Here is a 16367-nt window from a genome sequence, read left to right on the forward strand (position 1 = left end):
TAAAATTGACACCCCCCCTTAGAAAGCCCAGGCCTGTAGTGCAACGTCTTCTGTAGTCCCTCAGGTAGAAACCTCTCAGACTGCAGATGAATCCTCCCTGCTTGGTGCAGTGCGAGAAGGGTATTTCCTTCTCCCATCCTGTAGCAGACGTGTCAATGACTGTTATTAACTGGGAAGATGAGTGGACACCATCAGACTGCTTCCTCATTTGGCATCTCTCCTTATAGACATCATTGCTAAATTACCAGATTATGTATCTCACATTAACGGATTTTTCTCTCTTCCAAATTTTAAATAACTTTCCTGTCAAGTTAGAGCAGGGTAGAGAACGTTGTGCCAAGGACAGCCAGTTAGCCTGACAAGTCTGGGAATTCTGTTCCTGGCTGTTTTCAAGTCAGATTAATGGTCCCACAACATAGATGCCCTGAAAGTGGGTCCAGGGCTGTTCCAAGGGGTCTGAGCAGCTCTTCAGAACAGAAATGAACACACTGTGTGTCCATCAAGCCTCAGTATAGCAGGCTGGCTGGAGGGAAGGACAGCTATAACAGCTCAGGGGTGAGGGGAGGAATGTTTCTTCCCCAAAATAACTGCCCCCAGGATTCACTTTCCATTTTTACTTCCTAGATCACCTCATTATGTTAAATGAGTTCCATAAATTAGTGATCCGGTGACAGCACCGGACACTCCAATAGGACACGGTCAATCACTCAAACCTGCGAATTCATTTGAAAACTTTCATTATACTGAAAATAAATCAACAATATTTTTCCAGGCCACATCTCTTTTACAACAGTGTGTGGGCGTTGGTCTCTGCAAAGGAGGAGGGGAGGTTTTTTTTTTTTTCCTTTTCCTTTCCTTTCTTTCCCCCTCCTCACATTAACAGTATAGATGAGGCTTCAGTAGACCACAGTCATTATGAAAATCTATAGTTAATACACTCCCAATGTCAAAATGTCATGGGTTTAAACACAGAACCCAAAATAAGAAAACTAACTGACCCCTCTTAATTAAAAAAATATGGATTGTGAGATAATCAGCCCGACGGTGCATTTGGGCGACTGTGAAGAACTGGGCAGAGAGAAAGTAAGTAACTGGGACTTTTCTGCCTCTATGCTGATTTTTTTTAATTTAGCACTTCGTGCAAATCCAGATTAAAATAACTCCAGCTATTGATCTGAGCAGTGGAATTGACATTAATTTTAGTTCACTTCTCACTTTGCAAAGGGATCAATAGGAAGTAATAACAGCTGACATCCCCGCTGAAAGGAGGAGAAAGAAGGGCTGAAGACAGAAATCGAAAAGCAACCAAATAAATCATCCACTACTTTCCCACCGCATCAGACAAACTCCAAACAGATTGCAAAAAGTCTTTGTTGAATTAACTAAACAAGGAGGAGGGATCAATCCACCAAGCTAAATAAATTGTCCGGCAGGCAGTGAGGTTGGACAGAGGGACCAACAAATATCGAGTTTTTAAAATTTCAAATCCTTGACGTGCTGGGTTTGGCTGTCTGTGTGTGGGAGTTTGTTTGTTTCTGAAATCATACACCCCGGACTTCGGTTTAAAGTGGTTACAAAACGTCGGCTAACCGAATAATTAGTGAGATTACTAATTGCGTGGTTAAACATGCCAGAAGCAAGACAAATGAAGAAGCCGGCTTTTAGAATTGTGTGATTATCTGATCCTGGGTTGGTGCGTAGCGGTCCGCGCTCTCTGGTGCAAACTAGCCACTTTCGTGTAGAAAAACCGAAAGCCAGACAGAAAGTCCCAGCGAGTGAACGGTTTCCCATCCCTGCCTAGGGTCGGGGCCTCTTCACCCGCTCTGGGGATGATAGTGCAAAGAAGCCGTGTCGCTGCTGCTGCTGCTGCTGTCCTGCTGCTGCTGCTGGTGGTGATGGTGGTTGTTGAGAGCCAAACCCACTTGGAAATGACTGCCACAAAGCAAGCTCTTTCCTAGAGCCGAGCTCAGGGCGCCCACCAATCTAGGACTCTGTTGGCAATTAAAATGCACACGCAACGCTCCTCTGCTTATTACAACAGGTGACATTTTTGTGGTCTCTGAACCGTTTCCAAAAGCCATGACTTAAAATAATAGAACAAATTAAACGATATTTTCCTTTGCATAAATAAACTTTTAAAAAATTAACAGGCAACTTAAAAAGCAAAGAACAATGGGAAATGAGGCCAGAATAGCGGGGGGGATTCGAAGAACGGAGGAGAGATTTTTTTTTTTTTAAGTTCACAGACTTCGCTTGAAGAGACACCCCCCCCACCGCGCACACATGCCCAACGGGTATGTGGAAACACCGCCCTAACAGAAATTTTACCACCATATGCAAGGGCTCAGGGAGCATAAGGCTGATACAGCTCCCAGGTTAGGGCGGACGCCTGGGACCTGGCCGAGGAACCCGTAGCACATTTAGACCTAGACCCTGGTCTAGCTTGGCCATCGGATGCGAATCCGCCACAGCCTGACTGATCCGAGAGCACGCGGAAGCGGGGATGCTGAGCGTGCGGGTGTAGATTTCAGCCATGAAGAACCTCAACCCAAAGGGAAAAATAACTCTTTTAGGGAAAACGAGAGAAGAAGACGAGAAGGAGAAACCTATAAAAAAACTTGGGGGGTTAAGCCCCCAAGTCAACGCTGAGCCAAACCCACCACTCTCCGTGGCCTGACCTCTCTAGCTCCCTGTTGCCTTTGTACAAAGATCCCAACAACGTCCGCCCGAAAACAATTTAACTTTGGGGAACCGAGGCGCCAGTCTCGGAAGAAACACAAGCCCGGGGGCCCGGGTCTGAAGGCTCACACGGCCTGGGGACAGGGGCTGGAAGCGGCCAGTCTTCGAGCAAAGTCCTAGGACCTGGAGCCCCTACACCGCCCCGCCCCGCGGGTCACCCGGGCGCGGTGGCCGCGCGCCCCTCGGCCGGCAGCCGCCGACTCCTCTACCGGCTCAGCTGCGAACGAGGGCCGGTGCGGAGCCGCAGGGCCCCCGCGGTTCCGGGACTGCGGCCGTGGGGTGCAGCAGGTTGGGGCTCTGTGGCTCCCTCAGCCGCCGCCCGGCCGCAACACCCCGAGAACAGGTGTGTCCTGCTCGCTCAGCGCCCGGACCCAGTGAAGCGCCGCTACCCAAGTGCTCGGATTCCCACTCCACGCCCCGGAACGCAGCGAGGGAACTCACTCCACTTAGCCCCGGGCTCCGCCGGCCCGGAGGGATCCGAACGGGAAACGCCCGGCGCGCTTTTTCTCGATGCTCTTTTCTGCCTTTACACCCTTTGCTCATTTTCCCTTTGCGAGAAAACCCGGGGGGGTGAGGGCCCCAGTCCGCTCGGCTGCCCACAGTCCTACTCTCTGCTCGCCCCCCTCCTCTCTTTATTTTTCTCCCCCCTCTAAGCCCCCCAAATGCCTCTCAGGCCGAGGCCACAGTGGAGGCGGGAGGTAGGTCGTGGCTGCAAGACATCGTGAGCAGAGAGCGCCGGTGCTTTCCCTTTCAGCTGCTTCTGGGGCAGCGAAGGGGCGCAGGCGGAAAACCTGGGACGACACAGGCCACCCAGACAGACCCGCGCCCCATCCGGGTGGCCCCATAGTGCCCTAAGCACTCCAGCCACCCGATGTGCGTCCGGCCCCCGGCCCCGGCCCCGGGGCCTCGACTGCAGCGGTGACCCGGACCAGAGAAGGCAGTGCGTTCTTAATGGGAAGGGAGAATGTGTCCTCTGCTTTCCAACACCCCGAGACCCCGTCTCCTCGGGGCTCCAGCACGCCCTGGCGGGCCACGGTCACCCGGGCCTCGAGCTCTTGCCGGGGATACTGTAGCGCAGGACGAACCTCGCATCCCTAGATGGCCTCGCCACCGTGGGCGGCCTCGCCCGGGGGGCCATACGGAAGCTCTCCGCCCAAGTTTGTTGTGCCCTGGAAGAAAAGCCTTTCTCTTACAAAACACAAAGGCGAAACGCCCAGGCCGAGCCCTGAAAAGCTCCGGGTTGGGGGTGGGGGGTGGCCGGAGGCTCCGGCGCGCGGTGGCTGGGACAGGCTCCGGGCGGAGGAGGTCGCTCGGCCCCGAGTGACGAGCGCGGCGGCGGTGGCCACAGGACTGCAGCAACCGGCGTGCTCGCTGAAAAGTTTTGCTCTCAAGTCGGAAGAAGAGAAATTGTTACTCAGTTTAAGGCAGATAGAAGATGAAAAAAAAAAAAAAAAAAAAAAAAACCACACACGCACATACAAAAAAAGCAAGCTCATGATTTTACAAGATCGTCCTCCCGCCTCGTTCCTTATAATCGCTGGAAGAGGGGATCCCGGCCCCCCCAAATCCCAAGAGGCCAGCAGGGATCGCGTTACTCTAAGGCCTGGCCAGTCCAACCCAGCGGAGCTGGGAGTTTACTGGTTTACATGGAGCACTGTTCATTCACCTCAGTGGCAGCACCTGCCTTCATCCTGCAGGCAGAGGATTTCCCCATCCCACCCCCACCGCACCCCCGGTTCTCCTTCCACATCCTTCACACCCGTCCCCGCCAGGAAAAAGTAAGCCGAGCCTCCGGGAACCCCAAGGCTCCGGAGTCTCCGGGGTACCCCACTGGGTCGGCAATGTGTTGTGCGGCTTGGATGGTTTCTCAACAGATCGCCCCTTTCCTATCCCGCCCGCCACCTCAGATTCCCCACTGAGTAGCACTCAGCCCCGGCCCGCTGGAAAGCACAGCGGGGTGCACCGGGAAGCCGGGCAGGAGAGCTTACTCGCGGTCGACCCAAACAAAGTGGAAATGGGGCTTATAAAAAGATGGAGAAGTCCTGCTCCCTTCCCCTGGCTATCCCCCTCGCCCTCCCTACTTGTCCAATTCCAGCGTCTGGTCCCTCCCCCTTGCACCCCCCAAATAAAACACATTAAGGAAAACTCAAGACGGAAAGTTTGAGTGAGGCAGCGCACGGAGCGCGCCGGGCACCGACAGCCAGGAGGCTCGGTCGCCAAGATCTAAGACGCGGCAGTGCAGGTCTCAGTCCCTGCCCCTGTCGCAGGGGAGCCGCCCGAATCCCTGGGAGACCAACCCGGAAAGTTAGCCAGGTTCCTCAGCAACCCGGCCGCCCTCGCGCCCACCCCTCTTGTGTACGCACACGCATCCACACCCCTTCCTGGGCTCCGTACTTGCCGTGGAAATTCCAGGGGAGAACGGTCGCACTTTTCAGGATACCGAGGTAAGAAGACGGAGAGTGTGGTGCATGAAAAGTCCCGGGTGCGCAGAGCCGGCGGGGGCAGCGGCGGCGGTGGCGGCGGCAGCGGCAGCAGCAGCAGCAGCAGGCGGCTGGCCCCGGGTTTGTGCTCGCGAGCTGCCTGGGATTGCATGTACAGATCAAGAGACTCGGTTGGTGTGAGAGAAGAGCAGTGCTGCCTCTCAGCGCTGGCTCTAATCAGTGAATGAGCCTCCACTCTCCCAGGGACTCGGAGGCGCACACACACGCGCGCGCGCACACACTCACACACACATGCACGCACACATTCTCTCACACTCACACACATACAGGCACTCTGAGCACTGAATACATTAGGGTACTAAGGGACTCTGGGAAATGGAGTCCAGACCCCGGGCACTCCGGGAGAGCAGCCCTAGCTGCCCTCACTAGAGGGCTGGATGGTCTTAGGTGGCCCGCCCAAGTGGAAACTATAGAGATCTTTTGCCTTTGTTTACGTCTCTCCTCCCGAGGTTTCTGACTGAGCTCGATTCTTTCTTGAACTAAAGTGACCAGCGGGGAAATGGCTAAATCTTTTAAGCCTGACGTCAGAGCTGCTCGCTGACCACCAAACCTTGGCTCCGATATAAAACTCTACCCTTTTCCCGAAAGAGCCTACCTGCTGTTTAGTGCTTCGAATGTTTAGTGCTTTGAATATTACTTTGGGTCTTCGCCTGTAAAAATAAAATTATAAGTGAATATGAGTAAAACTGACGTTTAGAGAGAGAGGAAAGGGGCCTAGTTTAACACCCAGATTTGCCAATAAAAAATTTCCTTGGTGTCACTGATGTTTATAATATAGTTCTTTCTCTTCAGATTGTTAATTCATCAAGTACAAAAAGATAAATTGGGGAAATGGACGAAGAATTAACATTCTTGAGAACCTTCTAAAACCCAAGCTATGAGACCAAATGTCTTTCCATCATCTCATTTAGCCCTTTATTTCTGGAGATAATATTACTAGTTTTTAAAAAGAGGAAACTGGGGCCGAGAGGGTTTTGTCATTTGCTTCTAGGTTCACATCTAACAAGCTTGGGGGAGTGGATAGGCCCAGCTCAGGAGGCAAAGCCCAGCTGAAAGCTAATCCTTGATTCAGAAGTAATTCCTTTGTTTTGTGGCTGGGTTTCTGAAAAGTCAGGCTTCTCATCTGGAAAAAAAAATTCTTTCCCCTAGGAAACATGAGGATAATCCATCCTGCAAGGAACCTCACAGGATTATAACTGGTCCAAACCAGAATGAGATCAATATTCCATTCTGATGTGACTTTATCTTCCCTTTTCCTCGTGTTTAGCATGTGCCTGAGTAGTCTGTGCTTAGGTTTGTGTGGACCTGAGCTCTGTGGTTGGTGCCTGTAATCCCAGCACCAAGGAGGCAGATGCAGGGGGACTGCTGAAAGTCAGCACAGCCTGGTCTACAAGGGAGTTCTAGGCCAGTCAGGGCTAGAGATGAGTCTTCCAAGCAAAAGACAGTAACTAAGTTTCTGTGTGGTGATTACACTTAAAACGGGGGTTGGGGATTTAGCTCAGTGGTAGAGCGCTTGCCTAGCAAGCGCAAGGCCCTGGGTTCGGTCCTCAGCTCCAAAAAAAAAGAAAAGAAACAAACAAACAAACAAATAAACAAACAAAAACAAAAAAACCCTCAAACGTTTAATTAGCAACTCTGAGCACCTCGTAGGCTCCCCTAGGCTTCTTATGACCACCTCCATTCACAGGGTTCAGTCGGCCTAGGGACGTCCAAGTCTCTGGCCATGCCAGTCATGCGATGTCCCTATTGTTAACTAGACTGCTCTTTCCTGTTGGGTGATAAACGTTATGTGAGCAAGAACTCTGGTTTTTTCAAGAGTCTCACCTCAGTGTCTAACAATGTCAGTGTACAAGAGGATTCAACAGGAACAAATACAAGCCAAGAGGTAAGTCACACAAACCTTTAATCCTAGCACTCAGGAGGCAGAGGCTGTCGGCTCTCTATGAGTTCTAGGCCAGCCTGGAATACAGGGTGAGTTCCAGGACAGCTAGGGCCATATAGAGAAACTCTGTCTCAAACAAACAAACAAACAAACAAACAAACAAGCCAAATAAACAAAAAACCAACCAACCAAACAAACAAAAAACCTGAAACAAATATGCCTCAAATGTGCAAGGCCGTGGGGTTAGATTTAAAAAACAAAACAAAACAAAAAAACAAAAAAAACCCCACAATGCTTCTGTCCCTAAGGAACTTACCATCTAGTAGATTGCCAAAAGAACAAGTTGGAAATCAATGTGACCAGCGCTATGATTAGGGTGACCATATATCTGTTGACCTGAGAAAAGTTTAATCATAAGTGGGCCACTATTACTAATTATGTTGGGGTGAGCAGGGAGCAGAGGTCAACCTGGGCTGAGCACGTTGAGTGGCCACCCTAGGAACACAAACTACTTCATCCATTAAAACGGCATGTATTTACTGAGCCCTGCCCTGCAGGACGCTGAAGGGACCAGGAGCCCCTTGCATTCCCTGGGAATTGAAATATGAGGCATTCTGCCTCCAGAGAAGCAGAAGTGAGTCGCAGCACAACAGGCTTTGTGTGCTAACCTGAGGAGAGTGGGCCTCATCCCAGAGATGTGAGAAACCCTGAGCTGTACAGCATGGTAGGCTTTCTATTTCAAAACAAGCACCAGTCAGAGGGTGGGCAGCCTGGAGTTAAGACCGCAGACAGTTGAGAACGCCCCACTGGGGCAGTAGCAGTGTAAACTCTAAAGGCAGAATCAGCCAGATTGAACCATGTTGGCTCGGAGGATGGCAACGCATCCTTATGTGGGTTCTAATATTTATATCACAACACACTGTTCCTCCTGTGTGTTTACTGAGACAGGATTTCACACTGTAGCCTAGGCTGGCTCAATCTAACTCGTGATCCTCCTGCTTCAGCCTCTTGAATTCTGGGATTGCTAACATGCACTACCAACCCAGCTTTGTTCTTTGTAATTTATTTGCTTGTTAAGATTTCTTTCGAGACAACATTTCTTATTGTGCAGCCCAGGATGCCATGAAATTCACTCTGTAGACCAGGCTGCCCTCAAACTCACAGAGATCCTCCTGCCTCTGCCTCCTGAGTAGTGGGATTAGAGGCCTGTGCCACAGCCGCCTGCTCCTTCAGATCAACTTGTAGAGTTCCCCTAAGATGCAAGTCACGCTCTCATGAGTGGACGACCCATAGGAAGCTCTATTTCAGCTCAGTGTTTAGCGACCATTGTCTGCAGTGTTCTGCACTGAGATGTGAACAGTCACCATCTATAAGAACTGTGATAAAAAGCTTAAATGCAAAGCAATAGCCACAACCTACAATGTGAAACTGAACATCTAATACCTTGCCACTTCACAGGTCACGTGCTTGGCAACCTCGGCTATCCAAAACACAATGAGGCAGGAAATAAGCAGAAAGAGTCCCAGAATAGCCAAAACAAACATCGCCAAGTCTATGCACTAAAGTTAACACATTTTAGTCCTAGGAGAATTCCACAAGCCTTCACTCGGAGCTGATTTACTCTTTCTTAGGTACAATTCTAATAAGCTTGATTATTTAGCTTTCCCATTTACAGACGATTAAGATCGTCAAATTAAAAGGGGGCAGCCATTAAAGAAAATGAGATAGACTTGGATGGACTGATATGGAAGGAGGCCATGACAAACTGTCAAGTGAGAAGACAGGCAAGCCAAAGAACAGTGCTTGGAGCGTGAGGTATTTGCATTCACACACGTGTACACACCTCCCATGGACAAAGGCCAGGGGTGAACCAAGCTGCTAATACCAATTACGTCTGGGCAATGGGAAAACAGATGTCGGTGCGCATCTGTCCAAGGGGCACAGGAAGAAAGAGAAAACTTTGGCTCTGTGTATGTGTGTGTGAATCCAAGTCATGTATGTGTTTGTACAAGCATATGTTTGGGTACATAAGAGTGCATGTATGTTGTGTACAGACCTGTAGAGGCCAGAGGGCAGCTTTCAGGCACCATCTACCTTAATTTGGGGGCTGTTTTGTTTTTGAGACAGACTAGCTGTCCTGGAACTCACTGTATAGGCCAGCTGGCCTCAAACTCCCAGAGATCTATCTGCTTCTGCCCCACCCCCCAAGTGCTGGGAATAAAGTCGTGTGCTATGCACCATGCCTAGTTTCTATTTATTTTATATGTAGGAACATTCTGCCTATATGCATGTATGTGTATTGTGTGCATGTGGGGCCCTGTCGAGGTCAGAAGAGAGAATCAGATCTCCAGGAACTTGAGTATGTTTACAGATGGGTGGCTCTGAGCCACCATGTGGGTGCTGGACACTGAATGGAGGTCCTCCACAAAAAGCAACATGTGCCCTGAACCACTGAGCCAACTCTCCAACCTCCACCAGGTAAGGTAGGGTTTCTCACTGGGACCTGGAACTCGGTGATTAGAGTAGCCCCAGGGATCCTCCGGTCTCAGCCTCCCCTGTACTGGGCTTACAGACGCACACCACCACAGTGGGTGCTGGGTGGGTGCTGAGGACAGACTTTAGGTCCTTATTGCTTGTGTGTGAGGCACTTTTTGGAGCCATCTCCCCAGCCCCGTGGTGGCTTTATTTTTCATACATTCCTGTTTCTTTCCAATGTAAATATACTATTTTGGTTATTTGAATAGCCATTATGGTAATTTGAATATCCATTACAAAGTATACAAAGGTGGTGGTAGTAGGACAGCAGGCAGGTACACTGAGAACAAGCGTAGAACTTAAAAACAGGCAGTGAATAGGGTTCTTTGATGTGGAGGCAAAAAAGACATCACCACTTCCAGCCTGGCACATCCCTGATTGATTCTTTCAGAAGCCTGTCAACATGGAAGGCATTATGCGTAACACAGTTTACTTATGAGAGAACAAGTGTGTGGAAATTTAGAAAAGGAAATTCATACACACATACACACACATGCACAAAGGTACACAAAGACACACACGTGCACACGCTCGAGCGCGCGCGCGCGCGCACACACACACACACACACACACACACACACACACACCATGTTAGTCCCTAACAATGAGAGAGGCTTCACTGTTGCTGGTTGGTTTTATTTTTGAGAAAATTGCTCTCTACAATAGTTGGCCTTCCACTTGTGATCCTCCTGCCTCAGCCTCCTGAAGACTGGGGTTAGAGGTGTCTACCAACACTCCTCAACCTCAACATTAAATAATTGCCTATTGTCTGCCAACCGCCAGCCCCTAGGAATACAGAAGTAAAGATTGTCCCTGATAGAGAAGCGCCAGTAGCAGGCTGGCTGTGAAAATGTGCAGGTCGGGTACGGTGTGAGCAGACCTGTCAGGAAACTGAAGAAGGCTGGGAGGAAAGGCACAAGAGGCAGAAGCTAACACAGCCTGGAGCCCTTAAGTGAGAAAATAACAACAACGATGGGCATTCAAAAAGTAACTGCTGGTGGCTTGACTTCCTGTGCCGTTTCCTACCTCGTTCTCTCTTTGTTTCCAGACCTCCGCCATCCTGGGTTGCATGCGCGCTCCCGGGAAGGGCCTGTCCCAGTCGGCGCTGTCCTACCGCCGGGAGCGTGCCCACGTGGCTGAAGTTGACATCTGAGGACGTGAAGGAACAAATTTACAAGTTGGCCAAGGAAGGCCTGACTCCCTCCCAGATAGGTGTGTGATCCTGAGGGACGCACATGGTGTGGCACAGGTCTGTTTTGTGACCGGAAATAAAATCTTGAGAATTCTTAAGTCCAAAGGCCTTGCCCCTGATCTCCCTGAGGATCGCTACCATTTGATTAAGAAAGCAGTTGCTGTGTGAAAGCACCTTGAGAGGAGCAGAAAAGATAAGGATGCTAAATTCTGCCTGATTCCGATAGAGAGCAGGATTCACCGGCTGGCTCGCTACTATAAGACTAAGCGGGTGCTCGCACCCAGTTGGAAATATGACTCATCCACAGCCTCTGCTCTGGTGGCATAAATGCTGTTGTGTACACAAGCAATAAAATCACTTTGAGTGAAAAAAAAAGAAGTAACTACTGATGGGAGGATGTTTATGCTTGATTAAACATAACCACCGTGTGGGGGCTGGAGAGACGGCTTAGCAGTTATGAGCACACCGCTCATGCAGAGGCTTGCATTCCATTCCCAGCACACACATCTGATGGCTGACAACCACCTTTAACTCTGACTCCAAGTTTTCCGATGCCCCCTTCTGGCCTCTAGGGGTACCACATGCGTGTGCACAAACAGAGTTAAACCCATGCACATAATTTAAAACGACAATAAATAAAATTCTTTTAAAAACGTTTTTTTGAAGGAAATCCAAAGATGCCTACTGTGTGGGATGGCACTTTAAATGGACTTTGAATGGGAAGCACACTTCAGGACGAGAATCAGTGTATGCAAAACCGCTGAGTTGTAAAGTTTCCCAGATAGTACATCTGAGACTTTTCTGGCAAAAAGAGGTGATGATGAATGTCGGTGTGTGAGGTGGTATCTAAGCCATATGGAAATTACGTATCTTTTTTTTTTAATCTTTAAAAACACAGTGATACTTAAGTCTATCCCAGATGCATGAGGTACATCAAGTCAGTGTAATGTCAAATGATCCAGGAAACTCATTCATAATTTGGAAGACAAAGGAATAGAAGCTACAAAGGTAGACTGGATGCTTAAGACTCTTGTGACGGGTGACTAAAACTTGGGTGGCAGCTTGGCTGGATCTGGAATCAACCAAGCAGCTGGCCGCACCTGTGAAGGATTTGATGAGTGGGAAGACCAACCCTAAATGTGAGTGGGACCTTTGGGTGACAGCCACGTAAAAGGAGGTCCAAGAGAAAAGGCTGTTTTTTTGTTTTTTTTTTTTTATTTCATTGACTTTATGTTTTCTGATGAGTTCATTTATCTCGCTGTTGCAGCCACCACTGGGCTACTGCATTCTCGCCTGAGATCAGAACCCAGCCTCTTCAGGTTTCCAAGACGGACCCAGCTCTCTAGCTCGCCAGTTCAAAGACAGCTGTGATTAGACGACTCAAGACCGTATTGTGGAAGGGAATATAACAAATCCCCATGTGCACTGTATACTCATTCTCCCCATTCGGCTCCTCTAGAGTTCTCACTAACACAGGTCTCATTTGTCACATCTGGATGTCTCAATGTCCTGCTCACTCCTCTTGGTACTCCAGGCCTTTCTTTAAGCATGATCACTTTCAGAAAGCCTTCCTGCCCAGGAGACCTTTCTTCTCAAGTCTTCTATCCTAGCATACAGTGCACTTATCTACGCACTTACCAGGTGGTCTTGGATCTGTGAATTAAAATTTCCAACTCCACCAGTAGACTTGATCCTCTTCACCCACCCCCCACTCCCAATAGAGGTGTAGCCTTGGCTGTCCTGGAACTTGGTCTACAGACCAGGCTGGCCTTGAATGTATAGAGATCTGCCTGTCTCTGCCTCTGCCTCTTGAATGCTGGCATTAGAGGTCCACCATTACTGCAGAGCTGGACTTGATCCTCTTAAACAGAAATCTGACTCTGTTCAATTGTTGGAAACATACATAATATCATAAATACTGGTACGGGTTGGAGAGAAGTTATTTAAATAAGAGGTCTGGATTCAAGGAGCACTCCCTGGTCCAGATGCTAAGGTTCTTGAAGGGAGGCCTGCTTGCCTATCGCAGCATCTCAAACACTTAACACTCAAACGCTGTGAAACACCACAGTGGGTGACTGGGAAACACATACCATGAATGAATGAACAGCCAGGAGAAAATCCTCAAGACGGAAATGACAAGATTGGAGCGGGAGTTGGAAAAATAGCTTTGAAGGCAATGTTAAAATACAGACCAAAGAGTGGACAGGACTGAAGGGGAGAATTAACAGGGGGAGAATCACTCAACCAGATGAGGCATAGAAGTTAAAAAGCACCTTTTCCTGCCCAGTGTGACCCAGTGCTGTATTTATTTTTCAGGGCTGATGTCATTCTCTAAGGAGATCCTGATGGAGGACAGGCAGCTCCCTCATTCTGGACGCCTTCCCTGAGCCCCCATCAGACCGGTGCCTTTCTGTACATCTGGAGGTTACAGAGGGCAGTGGCTACATCTTATTCATCTTCGTATCTCCAATGCCTAGGACATGCCTGCTCAATAAATGTTTGCTGAATGAATGAACACATAAATTGATCTATTAGTATACTGTACTCGAGCTCTGACCAAGACACAGAGGACCCTAGCCATCCCCAGCGTGCAGGTTTCTGGATACAGGAAACAGAACAAATAAAGCAAGACTGGATCCGGAGACGTACCGATTCCTCAGGTACCAGCGGGTAAATTTCTCTCTCTGACCCCTCCATCCTCATTCTGAAGAATAACTCTTGTTGAGTGAAAATCAATAAAAGTCATTTTAAGGGAAGTAGGTTTAGAAAAAGGCTCTGAAGGAGGAGAAAGGCAACAGGGAACTTGAAGTTCAACCAATTTGGACTTTTTTTTTTCCTTTTTATGACAATTTGTAAGCTTTTAAAAAAAGAAGAAGGCTCTTCAACAAGATAAAAAGTCTGCTTTTCGCGTTGTTTTTCAAAATGAATCCCCTCCTTACACAAACCCACAGCCTCTCTGGCTACCCTCGGCCCCTTGTATTTTTAGATTTCCAGAAAGAAAAAATAAATAAGTAAATTCACAGCACAAATTAGAATTGCTCTATCATGCAGCTTGGCATAACTAAGAAACCGTCTTAAGTAGATGCAGACAGCTGTCAGGACATTCTGCTATGTAAATACTTGGTGATCAGGGAAGCCAACAAGTGTCTGCCGACTTCATACTAAGGAGAAGCTGTAGACAATGTCCCCAACAGGAACAAGATGCGCTTCTGTGCTTGAAAAAGCTTGTGGGTCTTCGATGGCAACTCGAAATCATAATATGTTAAATATGACCCAACTCATTTATTTACCTATTTATTTATCTTATTATTTTATGAATAATTGCCTGTATGTATGTATGTATGTATGTATGTGCACTTCATGTGTGCCTTGTGCCTTCGGAGGTCAGAAGAGGGTACTCTTGGACTGGAGTTGCAGAAGTGTGAGCCACCCTCGGGTGCTGAGAACTGGACTTGGGTCCTCTCAAGAGCAGCGTGAGCTCTTGACAGCTGAGCCATCTCTCTTCTCCCCAACTCAACTATAATGTAGATAAAATGTATCCAGGGAGCCAGGCAAACTGCAGAAGGTTTCCCAGGTCAGAGAAAGCTATATATGGTTTGAGGCCCTTCTGATGCTTTGAAACAAAGTGGGACTTAAATAAGGCATTCGAGAAGATACAATTTTAATATTAAAAGATGGAAAGTAGTACAAAAAGATTATCCAGGGAGTGGCTGACTCAGGGAGAGCATGGAGAAGAAAGGTGTTAAGATTTGAGATGGATTATTTCAGGGCAGTAACACTGAAGGCAGGCGTGGGTGTGAATCTTGTCTCTGTTGTTTATAGCTTGGGTGACCTGGACACATTTATCTTCCCTGAGGCTCAGGATCCACGATCTCAGAACAGAGAGGCATAAGTGTCAGCACAGCTGCCTCACAAAGGGGACAAGGAGCAGTAGGAAGTGATGTTCACTGTGGTGCTTGGCAAACAGTCAGCGATGGCTCTGAGCTAGCTCTCTCTCTCTCTCTCTCTCTCTCTCTCTCTCTCTCTCTCTCTCTCTCTCTCTCTCCCCTCCAATGCAAGGCTGTGGCTTGAAACATTTAGGGGATGGAAAAGAACGGCTGGACGGAACAGTCCTCTCTGCAGGACAGACAGCCTCCTGCTCTCTTGGTAATCAGGGAGCGAAGCAACTTCCCTACTAATTCTGTGCTGAGCAAGACTTTAGCAGCCTGCTTGTCCCTGTTTGTTCAGTGAGAGGCAAGGTCTCACTATGTATTCCTGGCTGGCCTTGAACTCACAGAACTCTGCCTCCCAAAGGTCTTCACCACCACGTTAGGCCTTGTTTGATTTTGAATCAGACCTCTCTATCCCTAAACACAGCCTGAGTCCCAGTCACGCTCATGTATCACCTTCAACTACACACTTACTTATTTTGTGTGTGTGCTCACGCCTACCACAGACTCTCAGAGGCCAGAGGAGACCTTGTAGGAATTACTTCTCTTTTTCCATCAGAGACTGAACTCCAGTCTTCAGTCTTGGCAGCAAGCACCTTCACCCGCTGAGCCTGACCCCGTCCTCAAATTTTGTTTGTTTTGATTTGTGGACAACAGAATGCTTCTAGGTGAAAATAAGGCTATAGATTTCAGATGTTACTTGCATCTATTCCTTCATTGATTCAATAAATAAAGTCTGGTGGCTTGCTCACTTGATTGATTTTGGATCATTCTTTGAGACAGGATCATGCTGTGTGTAGTCCAGGCTGGCCTCCTACCCAGCAATCCTCCTGCTTCAGGCTTCTGAGTGCTAGGATCACCAAATATTTACTGAGCACCTGTGTTCAGAAGATCATCAAGAGCTGCCTCAGAGAATTTGTCAGCTTCCCACCCCTACTTGTGCCTGTGTCTCTGTCCTGCTGCAGAGAAGGAAGGAGCCTTCCTCCTAGCAGAGGCTGGAAAGGAAGAAGGGCTTGGCTCCTGGGCAGGCACTTGCCTAGCATTGCAAGGTCCACCTTCCATCCCCAGCACTGAGAGGAAACAAAAGCCCAGCACTGCGGAAGTGGTCTGGCGTAAGCTGCATATTATATTTACAATTTAAAGGTATCTTTCAATTTAACATATGTCGGGGGGGGGAAGACAAAGAGAAGAAAGTATTTGTTCATAGCTTATCATCCCTGTCCTTCAGAGCTCTCTCTCTCTCTCTCTCTCTCTCTCTCTCTCTCTGTCTGTCTGTCTGTCTGTCTCTCTCTTTCTCTGTCTCTCTCTGTCTCTGTCTCTCTCTATGTCTCTCTCTCTCTCTGCTTCCCAGTCATACCTGTGTGAAGTGTTACTTACACACCCTGCCTCTGTTTTCACCTTTCTTCAAGCCTGATATCCATCAAACTGCTACTGTTGCCTCTGCCTCCTCTTCCTCCTCTTTTGTCCTCTCCTTCTCCTTCCCCTTCTCCTCCTCTTCTTTTTTCTTCTTTTGAGACAGGATCTCACTCTCTAGGCCAGGCTGGCCTCACAGATATCCTCCAGTCTCTGCTTCTCAAGTGCTGGCATTA

At 48.6% G+C, this 16367-nt stretch overlaps 1 protein-coding gene and 1 pseudogene across 1 annotated transcript in view; one reads left to right on the forward strand and one right to left on the reverse strand.

Moving 5' to 3' along the window:
• Rnf220 (ring finger protein 220) overlaps nt 1–5404 on the reverse strand; it is a 219720-nt gene extending 214316 nt beyond the window's left edge. The window contains exon 1 of the mRNA XM_032900005.1: nt 5138–5404. The gene's annotated coding sequence lies outside the window, so the exon portion shown is untranslated. The remainder of the gene's footprint in view (nt 1–5137) is intronic.
• Nucleotides 5405–10723: 5319 nt separating this feature from the next.
• LOC116887411 lies at nt 10724–11217 on the forward strand (annotated as a pseudogene).
• The last annotated feature ends 5150 nt before the right edge of the window (nt 11218–16367 follow it).

Source organism: Rattus rattus, chromosome 1 (assembly GCF_011064425.1).
Source record: "Rattus rattus isolate New Zealand chromosome 1, Rrattus_CSIRO_v1, whole genome shotgun sequence".
NCBI classification, from domain to species: domain Eukaryota; kingdom Metazoa; phylum Chordata; class Mammalia; order Rodentia; family Muridae; genus Rattus; species Rattus rattus.